The sequence below is a fragment of the Lathyrus oleraceus genome, chromosome 1 (genome assembly GCF_024323335.1).
Source record: "Lathyrus oleraceus cultivar Zhongwan6 chromosome 1, CAAS_Psat_ZW6_1.0, whole genome shotgun sequence".
NCBI classification, from domain to species: Eukaryota; Viridiplantae; Streptophyta; class Magnoliopsida; order Fabales; family Fabaceae; genus Lathyrus; species Lathyrus oleraceus.
Window position 1 is genome coordinate 120,478,792 of NC_066579.1, and position 14,877 is coordinate 120,493,668.

At 38.7% G+C, this 14,877-nt stretch overlaps 1 non-coding gene across 1 annotated transcript; it reads left to right on the forward strand.

The window, feature by feature from the left end:
- Positions 1 to 10,090: 10,090 nt before the first annotated feature.
- On the forward strand, positions 10,091 to 10,197 carry LOC127116703 (small nucleolar RNA R71). Its single transcript, XR_007801502.1, has one exon. It is a non-coding gene; the product is annotated as a small nucleolar RNA R71 (small nucleolar RNA).
- The last annotated feature ends 4,680 nt before the right edge of the window (positions 10,198 to 14,877 follow it).

Sequence of the window (14,877 nt, forward strand, 5' to 3'; positions counted from 1 at the left end):
TAAAATAATGTCGGCATGCTTTGGCAATGAGCAACCGTTACAATTAAATTCAAATGCGTAAAATAAATTACAGTAGTCCCCGATGTGGAGAAACTATCACTTTTACAAATTAAGAAAAACTGCCTAGGAAACTAAAAGAAAATAAAATTTAACAAAAAATTAAGCGTACGATCGAAAGCAGGAAAAGAGAGAGATCCCCTGTGGAGAAACTGCCCTCCTTATATATTCTCCACTTCCCTAAATTATAGCCAAAGGTGAGTGGATTCGTGGCTAAAATCATGGAGAAAAAGTAGGGAAGACTGGGTTGTGGCGGTTGCCACAATCCTAGTCTAGGACTCTGTGGCGAGCGCCACATTTTTAGGGTTGAGCGCCACAATCTTCATGCTTTGTGGCGGGCACCACCACCCTCTTTGGATCATGTGGAGGGCGCCACACCTCCAAGTGATGGGCGCCACAAGCCCATTTGGTGTGGTGGGCCCATTCTCTCTATTTTTCTCTATTTTTTTTCTCTTTTTCTTTCCTTTTTTCTATTTTCCACTTTGCTTGCTTGTAAACCTTGTATTCGATAAATACCTGCAATAAACATAAAATACTGCGTAATAATAAGTGTTAATCAAGTAAAAAGCAATGCATATGAAGCCAAAAATATGATACTTTTTTGCATTATCAAACTCCCCCATACTTAAATCTTTGCTTGTGCTCAAGCAAATGCTGCGTATATGAATAAAAAGTTTGGTAATATCTTTACAGCATGAAGTATCAAGGCTTGAAAAAGGCACAGTTGCATTCGGGTATTCATTCTAGTCTATAAACTTTTCTTTGGTTAAAAATTGCATTAACAGGTACTCACTTCCACAATAAGGGTATCATTGGAACACATAGTCACAATATTGCAACCATAAGTCTCCCTCCTATATAAACCAATATGAATCATGTCGTCATGCCTAAGCCTACCTTACTAAACCTTCTTTTTATCCTTTTTCATTCTGGCACAATCACATTAAACTCGTTATCCTTTCACATTCATAGCAAGATAATCTGTTAGTGACTATGATCTCATCATTATTTCTTTCTTTCTTTTTCGCACTTTGGCTCAAATAATAGTTAAAGATGGTTATACCGTTGGGCTAAATGACCAGGCGAGGGTCACCTAACTTAGAAGGAATAACATTTTTCATACATTTCGTAATCCTTTTTTCTTTTAAGCCTGGGATCATACAGTTATTTGCATCAACTTCTTGCGTAGTGTGTGCTTAGGATGATGCTGACTGCTAGATAAACTACTTAAGGAATATTAAAGGATAGAATTTAAGGCTATGGCATGACAAGTACTCAAATTGATCTAATAGTTGTGATATTTAAGGTGTTAAAACGATACTGATCTTATAAAGTTTTTCCAAATCTCTACAATTCAACCTTAGTTTGATTTATAGGTTAGAATTTTCAAAAGATGTACTGTATCTCTAAGTCTAGATTTTTGCAAAAAAAAATTGTATGGCTTAAGCAAATAGGAGAATTAGTAAATAATGGAAACCACGCATAAAGACTCGACAACACATTGATATTTAACTCGACTGACACTTAAGAAAAATAAAATAACAAAAGGAAATAACAATAATTTAAATCTACCTAGAAAGCGATAAATAGAAGCGGTAAAGCTTCCTCCCCATACTTAGACTGTTCATTATCCCCAATGCAACGTCATAAGATAGGAAAGAAAGGTAGAACCTAGGTATCTTGCTACTGGCGCCTTCTGCCACGTGTACGTGCATATCTACCATTTCCTGGCTGGTGAGGTGGCGTATAGTCTTGTAGGTCTTCCACACGCACTGTCAATGTTGCCATTTTATCGATCAAGCCAGACATGTTCTGTTCGGTTCTGAAAGCGTAGTCGTGCTCATCATGCTGCATTTGGCGAAGGATTTGCATCATTTCAGTTTGCTTAGCTTCCATGTTTTGGATTTGTAGGTCGTGCTGAGTGTCTAATTCGCTATGCCGCATCAGTTCAGCATAGATCTCATCAAGGGTGGCTGGTGCCACATTTCTTCTTCTGGGTCTTTGGTTGGAGGATGTACCTGCAACATTTTTAGACGGCATATGTGTGGTGTGTGGGTCAGTAGCGGGAGCAGCTTGCTCCGGAATGTAATCCTCATCGGTGTCCTCGCCTGTAGCTACATTCTCAGGAATGTGCGTGGGGACTTGGTTAGACACCGGATCATTAATATAACAATAATTTTCCGGGTTACGCATATTTGTGCTAGTTGGATTTAGAAGTATGAAATCTTGTAAGACATTGTTTGCAATTATTAAATTAAACTTATTGTCTCCCCTTCGTTTTACCAATTTCATGCTCCTTGCCATGTCTATGTCAATGGCATGATGCGGGAGCGGGGTTAGCCTGGAGAATTTTTCTTCGAGTCCTAGGACTCTGGCTATGGAGGTTATTAAACCTTCAAAAATAATCGGCCATCTCTTCGCATTGACAATGACCTGCATGTGAGATAGCATAAAAGGGACGGTATTCACCTTTTATGGCAAAAATATGGCGAACAAATAAAAGAGTTCTTTTTCGTTCACCTTGTTAGAATTTGCTCGGCCAAAAATGGTGGATGCCAATATTTGGCGAAAATATCGAATAGTCGGGTTGTGAATTAAAGTGACTCTGTTTCCCTCAAAACTATGGGTTATTGTACCGGTTATTGTCCTCCAAAATGGTCGAAAGGCGCGTTGCCAACCCTCAGTATCTAGGACCTCACTTACTACGCCATCCCCATAGGGGAAATGTAGCAGGTCCGCTAGTTGGGAAAATGTAAGGGCATATTCGATGTTGAACAACCGAAACTGGACAGTATCCCTGGAACAGTTTGTGTTGGGTGTGGGACTAAAAATTAACGAACTTAGAAATTCTAGTGTTAATTGAGAATAGACAGGGTCCTTAAGAGATAGGAAATAGTTTAAGTTTAAAGTGTCTAACATATAGTTAACACTATCTAAAATTACTAAGGCAAATAAACAGGGTTCATCGGCATACCTTATTGATTCGATCTTTCTTATGCTTGGAGTCGTGTACGTCTCTTCCTGTAACTCATCTGGCTCGCCGTTTCTGAATACTAATTCGTATTCCCTCATCTGTGCCATGATGAATTTTACACTTCTTGTGTAGTATAGTAAGAATATAGCAAGAGAGAGGAGAATTATGCTTATGAGAGATGTGGTTTGGTGAGGTTATGTTGGTGGTTTATATAGAGATGATGGTGGTTGGAAATTGATTAATGAAATAAATTTCATTTACGGTCTTCAATGCCTTGGTCAAAGAATTTGAAAATGGTTGAAAAGGCTTTAAGACATTGTCAAGCATGCAAGGGACAAAGCAATTAAGGGATTTGATGTGACAAATAGTGCACAACAGCGTGCATGTGAAAGGCAATGTAGTGGCTGGCGCCACTTTTTATGCTCATGGCGGGCACCACTAGGGACTTGTGGTGGGCGCCATAGTCCTCACATGGGCGCCACAGCTTGTGTGGTTTGCTCCCATGTGTGGGTCTCTTTATTGCTTTGACCACCATTTTCATTTGAATTTTTAATTTACCGGCATAAAATAATGGTTTAATAATCAGTTAGAAGAAAACCAACATAATATATAGGTAGGAATGAGAAACAAGATATAGTAAAGTGACATTAAAATGCAAAATTGAAGAATAAAAGAATGGGGTAGACGGGAAAAGATGATATAATTCGTCTACTGGAATAAAAAGAAATGAAGTAATTAAATAAATTCCCAATGTGTAAAAACAACAATAAAATTCCAAACAAGAAAATAAAATAAATGTCAGTGAATCGGTAATATTCAAATAAATTAGCCATTACGGCGACTGTTGGTAGGAGGAGCAAACGATTAGAAGTGCTGGTAAATGTGATTTAGGTTCTCTATCACTACATTCATAAAGCTGTGGAATTCCACGCGCAAGGTGCTTAACTTGCTTCTCAAATTTGCGACGTCTATCTGAACAGCTTCAATGACAGCAACATGATCGGTGAGAGGTGCAGCAGGTATAACTGGGGCGTGTGATTCAGCGTCAGAGAGATAATTGTCATAGTGGTCGTAGATTTGGGGTGTCTCTGGAGGAGAAGGTGGTGCATCTGGTGGTCCATCCAAATCATAGAGCCAATTGTTCCTATCTTGTACACTCGTCCTATGGTCTGGCAGGGTAAACATATGTACTACTTGGCTGTTAATTAGGAATTCAAACACATTCGAACCTAGGTTCTTAATGATACCGGTGTTGACATAAAATCGGATGTTCATAGGTCGTATAACCCTGACGAGTGGGTATTTCAGTCCCATGGCATTTGCTATCATGGTCACTAAGCCTCCCACTGAGATTGGTCCATGGTCTTCCTGTGTTATACGGTGCAAATTAGCTATCATGAATGTAGTGGCGTTAACAGGTCGGGCCTGTGATGCACAATACATTATAAAGAGTCTCTCTTTGGACACGAAGGTTCTGTTCTGTTCCTTTCCAAATAAGGTGTGAGCTAGGATCTGGTGAAAATAACGAATGGCAGGGTTATGGATGTTCTCTAAATGCATAAGGTCCGACTCGGGATGGTTGTTTCCTGTTATGCTACCCCAAAAGTTATCTAATTCAAGGTCTACGAGCCTGTCTTCCTGGGTAATGGTAGAGGTATCAGGACCATTAGGGCATCCTAGGAGTTCGGCTATTTCTCTATGGGTGTAGCGGTAGTCATTATCGAACAACCTAAAGGTGATGAGGCCTTTGTTAAATCCCATACCATGGTTTGGCAGGTAAACTAGGGGGCTTAGGAATTCTAAAATCAACCTACCGTAGGAACTAAATTTCCGTTAGATAGCAAAGGTATCCCAGCCTAGTTGGTTAATTAGGAACATGACACTGTCTCTTATACCTAATTTGGTCATGGTGCGCCCATCTGGGTATAAGGTTAGTGCCATTTCTCTCTGAGCTAGAGCCTTAAAACGTCTCCTTTGAGCTCTGCCTCTAAAGACTATATCCATGTAATCTACTTGTTGCATTGTGATGGTCAGTAACTAGGTAAAATCAAGTAGATAATAACATTAAGTTAGTAATGGTCAATAATAAAGAAAGATACCGATTGACTTTATGAGAAATAAGAAAGAAAGAAAGAATGAAAAATAAGCAATAGTAATAATCAGAAATTTAGATAATTAAATTAAAATGTTAAAGATAGAGTGTGGGTTGTCTCCCACCAAGCGCCTTGTTTATTGTCGTAAGCTCGACAGAAATAGAATAGATGTTATTCTTGTGAATGAGCGGGCAACTCTGTAAGCTTTAGATTTGCAATGAAATCATTAATGTCAATGTTGTGGTAATGTTTCAAACGCTGGTCGTTTACTATAAATGGTTCGCTCGTTTTTCCCTTTATTTCTATCATTGCATTTGGAATGACAATGGTAATTTCAAAGGGACCAGACCACCTAGAACGAAGTTTTCTGGGAAAGAGTCTAAGGCGGTAGTTAAGCAGAAGTACTTTGTCGCCTTCCTTAAACTATTTCCTTGATATGCGATTGTCGTGCCATTTCTTAGTTCTTTCTTTATAGATTCGGGCATTCTCATACGCATCAAGTCTAAGTTCTTCTACTTCATGGATATTTAATATTCTTTTTTCTCCTGCGGCAGTATAATTGAGATTATGGGTCTTAACGGCCCAATATGCTTTATGTTCTAATTCTACCGGCAGATGACATGATTTCCCATAAACTAGCTTAAAAGGTGTGGTTCCTATTGGGTCTTATAAGCTATCCCATATGCCCACAGGGCTTCGTGTAATTTTAAAGACCAATCTTTCCTAGAGGTGGCAACCATCTTTTCTAGAATTTGTTTAATTTCTCGATTCAAGACTTCTACTTGCCCACTCGTTTGTGGGTGATAGGGTGTTGCTACTCGGTGCCGGACTCCAATTTTTCAACAATAACTTTTCAAAAATCCTTGAAATGAAATGGAGCCACCATCACTAATGATAAGTCTCGGCACGCCGAATCTTGGGAAGATTATATGCTTAAAGAGTCTAATAACCACTCATGTGTCATTCGTTGGAGAGGTTATGGCCTCAATCCATTTTGATACGTAATCGACCGCAACAAGGATATACTTATTACCAAAGGAAGATGGGAATGGTCCCATAAAATCGATTCCCCAAACATCGAAGACTTCTACTTCAAAAATGCCTTTAAGTGGCATTTCGTCGCGTCTAGATATATTGCCAGTGCGTTGACACCGGTCGCAATTAATGATCGCGATATGGATATCTTTCCACAGAGTGGGCCAAAAGAGACCGGCTTGCAAGATCTTAGCGCAAGTCTTCGAGGTGCTTGCATGTCCTCCATAGGGAGCAGACTGACAGTGGGAGATTACGTTTTCTGCCTCACTTTCGGGGACACATCGACAGAAAATGCCGTCGGCGTCTCTCTTGAAAATCAGAGGCTCATCCCAATAGTAATGTTTAAGATCGTGGAAGAATTTTTTCTTTTGTTGGTAAGTCAAGTCTGGTGGAAGCACCCCAGCTGCTAAGTAGTTGACGAATTCAGCGTACCATGGCAGTGTGGTTTTAGTGTAAATTGCATCCACTGCCTCATTTGTTTTGGTATCCTTATGGGTTAATGCATATTTAGCTGTATTGCTTTCCAGTTGGGCTATGAGTATTTCGTATGGGAAATCATCATTTATAGGCACTCGTTCAGGTTCAATACCTTCCATTCTTGACAAGTGATCGTCCACAACGTTTTTAGTGCCCTTCTTATCCTTGATTTCTAGGTCAAACTCTTGTAATAGTAAGATCCACCTTAGGAGTCTTGGTTTGGCGTCCTTTTTGTTTAACAGGTACCTAATTGCAGCATGGTCGGTATAGATAATTATCTTTGCTCCTACTAGGTAGGAACAAAATTTATCCAGAGCGAACACTACGGCTAAAAGTTCCTTTTCTGTGGTGGCGTAGTTCATCTGTGCAGGGTGTAGGGTTCTACTTGCATAATATTGCATAAAGCTTCTTATCCCTTCTTTGTCCTAAGACTACACCTACAACATAGTCACTAGCATCACACATGATTTCAAAGGGTAATCTCCAATTGGGCGGTTGCATGATAAGTGCGGTAATAAGAGTTGTTTTCAGTTGTTCAAACGCTGCTAGGAATTTTTCATCAAAGATGAATTCAGCGTCTTTCATCAATAAGCTAGTCAGAGGTTTGGTGATTTTCGAGAAATCTTTAATGAATCGTTGGTAGAAACTGGCGTGTCCTAAGAAGCTTCGTATTTCTCTTACAGTTTTCGGAGGCTGAAGGTTTTCTATAAGTTCTATTTTGGCCTTGTCGACTTCAATCCCCTTATCGGATACTATGTGTCCGAGTACGATCCCTTGTCGGACCATGAAATGGCATTTTTCCCAGTTTAGCACGAGGTTCACTTTTACGCATCTTTTAAGTACCATTCCAAGATTCAATAAGCAACCTTCAAAGCTATGTCTGCATACAGAGAAATCGTCCATGAAGACTTCCATGATGTCATTTATAAAATCAGCGAAAATTGACATCATGCATCTTTGGAATGTTGCGGGAGCATTACACAGTCCGAATGGCATTCGTCGGTAGGCGAATGTACCATAGGGACATGTGAAAGTCGTTTTCTCTTGGTCGTTAGGATGAATAGGAATTTGGAAAAATACTGAATAACTGTCTAAGTAGCAAAAGTGAGAATGCTTAGCCAATCGTTCAAGCATTTGATCGATAAACGATAAAGGAAAATGATCCTTCCGAGTGGCTTTGTTTAATTTTCTATAATCAATACGCATTCTACTTCTAGTAACCACTCTTTATACTATAGATTCTCCTTTTTCATTATTGACAACTGTGACGCCTCCCTTCTTCGGTACGACATGTATTGGGCTGACCCATTGACTATCAGATATCGGGTAGATAATACCTGCTTCTAACAGCTTTTGCACTTCTTTCTTTACTACATCACTCAGAATGAGATTTATCCTTCTTTGATGTTCTCTAGAGGTCTTATTGTCTTCCTCTAGCATTATGTGATGCATGCATATAGAAGGGCTTATTCCTTTTAGATCTGAGATATTGTAGCCTAAAGTAGTTGGATATTTTCTCAAAACGTGTAGGAGTTTTTTAGTCTCTATCTGCCCTAAGTCTGCATTGACTATTACAGGTCGCTCAAGTTCAGTGTCTAGGAATTCGTACCTTAGATTTTTGGGTAGCGTCTTGAGTTCTAGGGCTGGTTTCTTTGGGCAAGGCATATGATTGGGCGTTAGTGCTAGGCATTCGCTTAGGCTATCACCTTGGTATTCCTTACTCCAATTTTCATCTTCAAAAGTAGGAGGCCTTGGAATTTTTAGTATTTTGGAGTATGATGTTTGTTCATTCTCTAGTAGACAACACGTATCGTCTATAGTTGGTGCCTTTAGGAATTGCGTCAAAATGAATTCGACTTTTTCCTCACCAACTTCAAAGGTTAGATTGCCTTTCTTAACATCTATAATAGCTCCGGTTGTAGCTAGGAATGGTCTTCCTAATATGATACGGATGTTGGAATCCTCTTTTATATCCATGATTATAAAATCAGTAGGAATATAGAATTGTCTTATGCGCACCAGAACGTTTTCTAGCATACCTACGGGAAATTTAACAGAACGATTTGCAAGTTGTACGAACATCCTCGTAGGTCTTAGTTCTCCCATTTTTAGCCTTTTGCATATGGACAAGGGCATTAAGCTAATACGGGCTCCTAAGTTACATAGTGCTTTGTCTATGACAAACTTTCCGATTACATAGGGTATGGAGAAACTACCTGGGTCTTTCAGCTTAGGAGGCATATTGTTTTGTATTATGGTGCTACACTCAGCAGTAAGTGTAACAGTTTCGTTATCCTCTAGCTTCTTCTTGTTAGATAAGATTTCTTTGAGAAACTTAGCATATGAGGGCATTTTAGTGATGGCTTATGTAAAGGGTATTGTGATATTCAAATGTTTTAGAAGCTCCACGGATTTTTTAAATTTCCCTACACTTTTAGATTTAACAAGTCTTTGAGGATAAGGGATAGGGGGTTTATACAGTGGTGGAGGCACATAAGGTTCTTCTTTCTCTACAGCCTCTTCGCTTTTATCTTCCTCTTGATCGTCTTCCTTCTCAGTTTCCTTACCAGGTTCTTGGTGTATGGATGGGTTTTGAATTCTAGGGTCAGTAGGTTTGTCTAGTTCTGTCCCACTTCATAGTATAATAGCATTTGCATGACCTTTCGGGTTTGGTTGCGTCTGTCTAGGAAATGTGTCTGCAGGAGCAACGGTAGGTGCTTGTTGTTGAGCCACTTGTGAGATTTGTGTTTCCAACATTTTGTTATGGGTGGCTAACGCGTCTACCTTGTTTGCTAACTGCCTGATTTACTCACTAATGTGTATGTTTTGATTTAGGAAATCCTTATTTGTTTGGGCTTGAGTGGCTATGAAGTTTTCCATCATTATTTCTAGGTTCGACTTCCTAGGAGCATTTTTAGTATTTGTGGCAACTTTATGATATCCTGGTGGTATAGCGGGTGCTTGGTTAGGTACATATAATGCATTATTGTTTTTGTACGAAAAATTAGGATGGTTCTTCCAACCTGGGCTATAGGTGTTTGAGTAAGGGTTTCCTTGAGCATAGTTCACCTAGTTTGTGCAGGTTCCTGTCAAGACTTGACATTCTGGGGAAGCATGCCCCGGAACTCCGCATATCTCGTAGTTTGGTGTTATGACAGCCACGATGGCTGCGGGTGTTATGGTCAAGTTGTCTATCTTTTGAGTAAGAGCATTTACCTTAGCGTTGACATGGTCAGGACTACTTAATTTGTACATGTCGCCTTTCGTTGGAGGTTTCTCTATGGAGGTTCTTTCGCTTCCCCACTGGTAATGATTATGGGCCATACTTTCGATAAGTTGATAGGCCTTATTGTAGGGTTTATCCATCAGTGCGCCACCTACGGCGGCGTCTATCGTCAATCTTGTGTTGTACAAGAGACCGTTGTAAAAGGTATGGATGATCAACCATTCTTCTAGACTGCGATGTGGATAAAGCCTCATCATTTCTTTGTATCTCTCTCAAGCTTTAAAAAGTGATTCATTATCTTTTTGTTTAAACCCGTTTATTTGGGCTCTTAGCATAACCGTCTTACTAGGTGGGAAATATCGTGCTAAGAAAACTTTCTTTAATTCGTTCCACGTAGTGACAGAGTTGGATGGTAGAGACTGGAGCCAAGCTCTAGCTCTATCTCTTAATGAGAATGGGAAAAGACGTAGTCTTATAGCTTCGGGGATGACACCATTTGCTTTCACTATATCTGCGTATTGCAAAAACACTGACAAATGTAGGTTCGGGTCCTCCGTGGGACTACCTGAAAATTGGTTTTGTTGTACGGCTGACAACAACGAAGGTTTTAGCTCGAAATTATTGGCCTCGATGGCAGGGGCAGCGATGTTGTTATGTGGTTCATCCTGCAAAGGGATTGCATAGTACTTAAGAGGACGGTTCTGCAGTCCTTCGGCCATCTCTGGTTGAATAACTGGTTCAGGAGTAGGGATATTAAGATCGGGAAGATTTAGCTTGATAGGATGTTCTCGTATCAAATCTCATATCTGGTGTTCTAATCTAAGATAACGCTCAGATTCGTCGAACGGAAGCTTTAACTTCTCGCCTTGAGAGCAAGTACTTGGCATACACTCGACAAATGTAGAAAGGGAAAAAGAATTGTTTGCCTTAGTCTATACTGGGTAACATTGGAGTTACGATATCGACTAAATCAGTCCCCGACAACGGCGCCAAAAACTTGATCGCGTGACTTAGTAAGTCTATGGGAATCGTGACTGCAAGTGCACAATCCTATCGCATAGTTTTAAAGATTATTGAACCCACAAGGACTAATAATCAAACATATAGTTATCTAATGTTGCTATGTAAATCTAAGGTTGATGATCGTCTAAGATTGGAGGGATGAAGAGAAATAACTATAACATAAATAGAATATTAATAAAGATATTTGATAAAGGGATATCATTATCTAACGCATCAAACTTTGGGGATTTGATAGATAGTTGGTGTAATCTTATTGGTCAAAATATTCTTCAGTAGAAATTATCTATAAAAAGGACTTAGTCTCACAGTCTCGTTTTTATTGACTCTGACCCTACTCCTAAACCAGAATGCTTGGCTCTCACGATCTTATTTTGAATTTAAAAGTAATTTTTGAATATGAGTAAAGTCTAATTAATCCTAAAGCGCTCTCGCTGTGTTTAGGATTAATGCCTAGTTTCAGCTATCTGGTTAAAATCTCAAACTCTCGTTCTTGTTGACCGTAACCTTAGTTTGTTTTGTACTCTCGTACGAAAAACATTTTGAATAAAATAAGAAACTAAAACTGGAAAAATAAGTTTTATAAAAACTAACACTAGTTATTTACGAATCTCATCGTTTCGACGATATTTACATACCGATACCTAAGGGTTTAGCCGGACATGGATCCGGTAACAGACATGGTATTTGGAAAATCAAACATACAATAAGGCATAAATAAATAAAATAACAATCAAAATAAAACCTTGATTACGAATTGAGAACTGGAACTGAATCTTGATTCTTTAATTAAAATAATATCGGCAGGCTAGAAGCAATGAGCAACCGTTACAATTGAATTCAAATGCGTAAAATAAATTGCAGTAGTCTCTGATGTGGAGAAACTATCACTTTTACAAAGTAAGAAAAACTGCCTAGGAAACTAAAAGAAAATAAATCTGACAAAAATTAAGCGTACGATCGAAAGCAGGAAGAGAGAGATCCCCTGTGGAGAAACTGCCATCCTTATATATTCTCCACTTCCCTAAATTGTAGCCAAAGATGAGTGGATTCGTGGCTAAAATCATGGAGAAAAAGTAGGGAAGACTGGGTTATGGCGGTTGCCACAACCCTAGTCTGGGACTCCGTGGCGAGCGCCACATTTTTAGGGTTGAGCGTCACAATATTCATGCTTTGTGGCGGGCGCCACCACCCTCTTTGGATCATGTGGCGGGCGCCACACCTCCAAGTGATGGGCGCCACAAGCCCATTTGGTGTGGTGGACCCATTCTCTCTATTTTTCTCCATTTTCTTCTCTTTTTCTTTCCTTTTTTCTATTTTCCACTTTGCTTGCTTGTAAATATTGTATTCAATAAATACCTGCAATAAACATAAAATACTGCATAATAATAAGTTTTAATCAAGTAAAAAGCAATGCATATGAAGCCAAAAATATGATACGTTTTCGCGTTATCAATCCATTCTCGAGTGATTCGCAAACTTGATATATGTCTTTGTATCACTGAAATTTTTAATACCTAACTTGTGATAGATTGATAATGGCATCAGACTCACACTAGCTCCAGAATCAATTAGTACCTTTTTGAAAGTTCTCTCTTTTATTGTGCATGATATTATTACAGTTCTAGGATCCTTCTGCTTGTTTAGAATTTTCTGACCTAGTGAATTTTCACTGCACTTTTTCTTCAAGGCTACCGGTTCTTCTATCGTTGGTTTCTTTTTGGCCATTACCTCTTCCATGAATTTTTTGTACATGGGCATTATCTCGAGTGCTTCCGACAAATACATATGACTATCTATTATTTTGAACATTGTCATGAATTTTTCAAAGTCTAACTCTTTTGGATCCTTCTTTGTCACTCTCTGAGGGTAGGGTAACTTAATTACCAGTTTAATATCCTTTTTAGTTTTCTCTTCAGTTGACTTGCCATGTGGTATAACATTTTCATTTTTAGAGACCCTCTCCCTTTTCGTCGTGACAATATTAATATTCTTATGATTTCTTGGATTTTGAACTGTTTCACTTGGTAAGGAACCTGATGTTCGAGAACTTTCTATTTGTTGTGCTATCTGACCCAACTGAACTTCAAGATTTTTTATTGAGGCGGTGGTGTTTTTATAATTGTTTCTAGTCTCTTCTTCAAATTGCATATTTTGAGCGGCCATATTTTCAATGGCAATTTACATGTCTACTTTCTTTTGAACTTATTGTTGATATTGAGTCTGATATTGGCCTTGACCCTGTTGGGGAACATTCCCTCTCTGATCTTTCCAGGAGAATTTGGATGATTCTTCCAACCTGGATTGTAAGTGTTGAAGTATGGATTATTCTGCTTCAAAAATTTTATCTCTTCAATTTGTTGAGGGGTCGCAAAGCAATACACAATGTGGTGGAGTCCATTACAGATTTCACAAGTGATGGTCTGAGAAGGTTGAACCTGGGCTACCTGTTGGGTACCTATGTTCATAGCTTTCAATTTCTTTTCCACTTTAGCGGCTACTGTATCTTCCAACCGGATTTTATTAGTTTCCAGCTTCAGATCAATCACTCCATCAAGTTTACTAGTACACCTATCATTCAATTCCAGATGCTCATTGGTAGTTATCGCTTCAATAATCTTTTTAATACCGGTGGCTGTTAAGAAATTGGTCGAGCCACCGGTGGCTGTATCAATCAACTGATTTGTCTTTATTTTCAGCTAATTAACAAATATCTGCATTTGTTGAGTCTGGTCCATATTATGAGTTGGGCAAGCTACCATGACCCTTTTGAATCTTTTGTAGGTATCTCCCAAAGACTCACCATCCTTCTGTTTGAAGTTCAAGATTTCATACATTTTTCTCAGAAATACCGATGCTAGAAAATACTCATTTAAGAACGCATTTTCCATCTCTTCCCATGATGTAATATTGTCTGCTAGGAGAGAATAGAATCATTCTTCTACCTCTTCAGCTAAAGTGAACGAGAACATTCTTAACTTTTTTGCTTCGTCAGTATGACCATCAATTTTCAAAGTAGTACTCATGGTCAGGAATCTCTGCAAGTGATTGTTTGTATCCTCATTTACCTTTCCGGTGAAATATTTTCTTTCAAGTTGATTGATTGTGTTAAGATGCAGTTGAAAATTAGTCACATTCACCGGTTGGTTGACAGTTGTTAATCTATCACTCGGTGCATTCGCGCCTCCATAAACACTAAGGAGCCTCTCTAGAGGTGGAGGTGGAATTGGAGGAACTTCATCCATAGTTTCTTTTTCTGAATCTGAATCTGAGTGATCAGAGGGAACTTCTTCTTTGGAATTCAATCTAGCGTGTTTGAGTCTCCAATGAAGGGTTCTCTCGATTTCTGTGTCAAAAAGAAATTTAGTTGAGGGCTCTCCTCGCATACACAGATTAGTGAATGAAATTATATAAATGACTGAAAAATAATTTTACTGCAGAGCAACAAAATTTTAATTGAACTAAAATTGAACTCTATATATATTTTGACAGTCCCCGGTAGCGACGCCAAAAACATTATCGAAAAAATAGCAAGTGTACTATTTTGCCTGTTATAGTAATAAAGGGGAAATTCCCCGAATGTCGATCTCAAGGACTGCAAGTTAATATTGAGTTAAAATCATTGTTCAATTAAACTAAAACTACTGTTGGGGTTTTTTAATTCAAAATTATAAAAATAAAGGTAAAATAAATTAATACTGTAAAATAAGGGTTTGCAAGGGAAGATGAACAATGTTAAGGAAGGTGTATAATTTGTCCCTGTAACAACTCTGAGTCACTATTGTATCAATAAATATCAATTACTACCAGTTCTTAAGAGAAACCATATAATAATCCTGATTGGTCCGAAAGAGAAAGCATTAAACACATCAAAAGATTACCGTAAAAACAATATTATCAATGCAATCGTAAACTCAAAGTTATTACAGATCTAAATCAGGGACACCCCCTAACATTGGGGGGTTTACCTACTAATCTTGTTCAAAACAGATTCA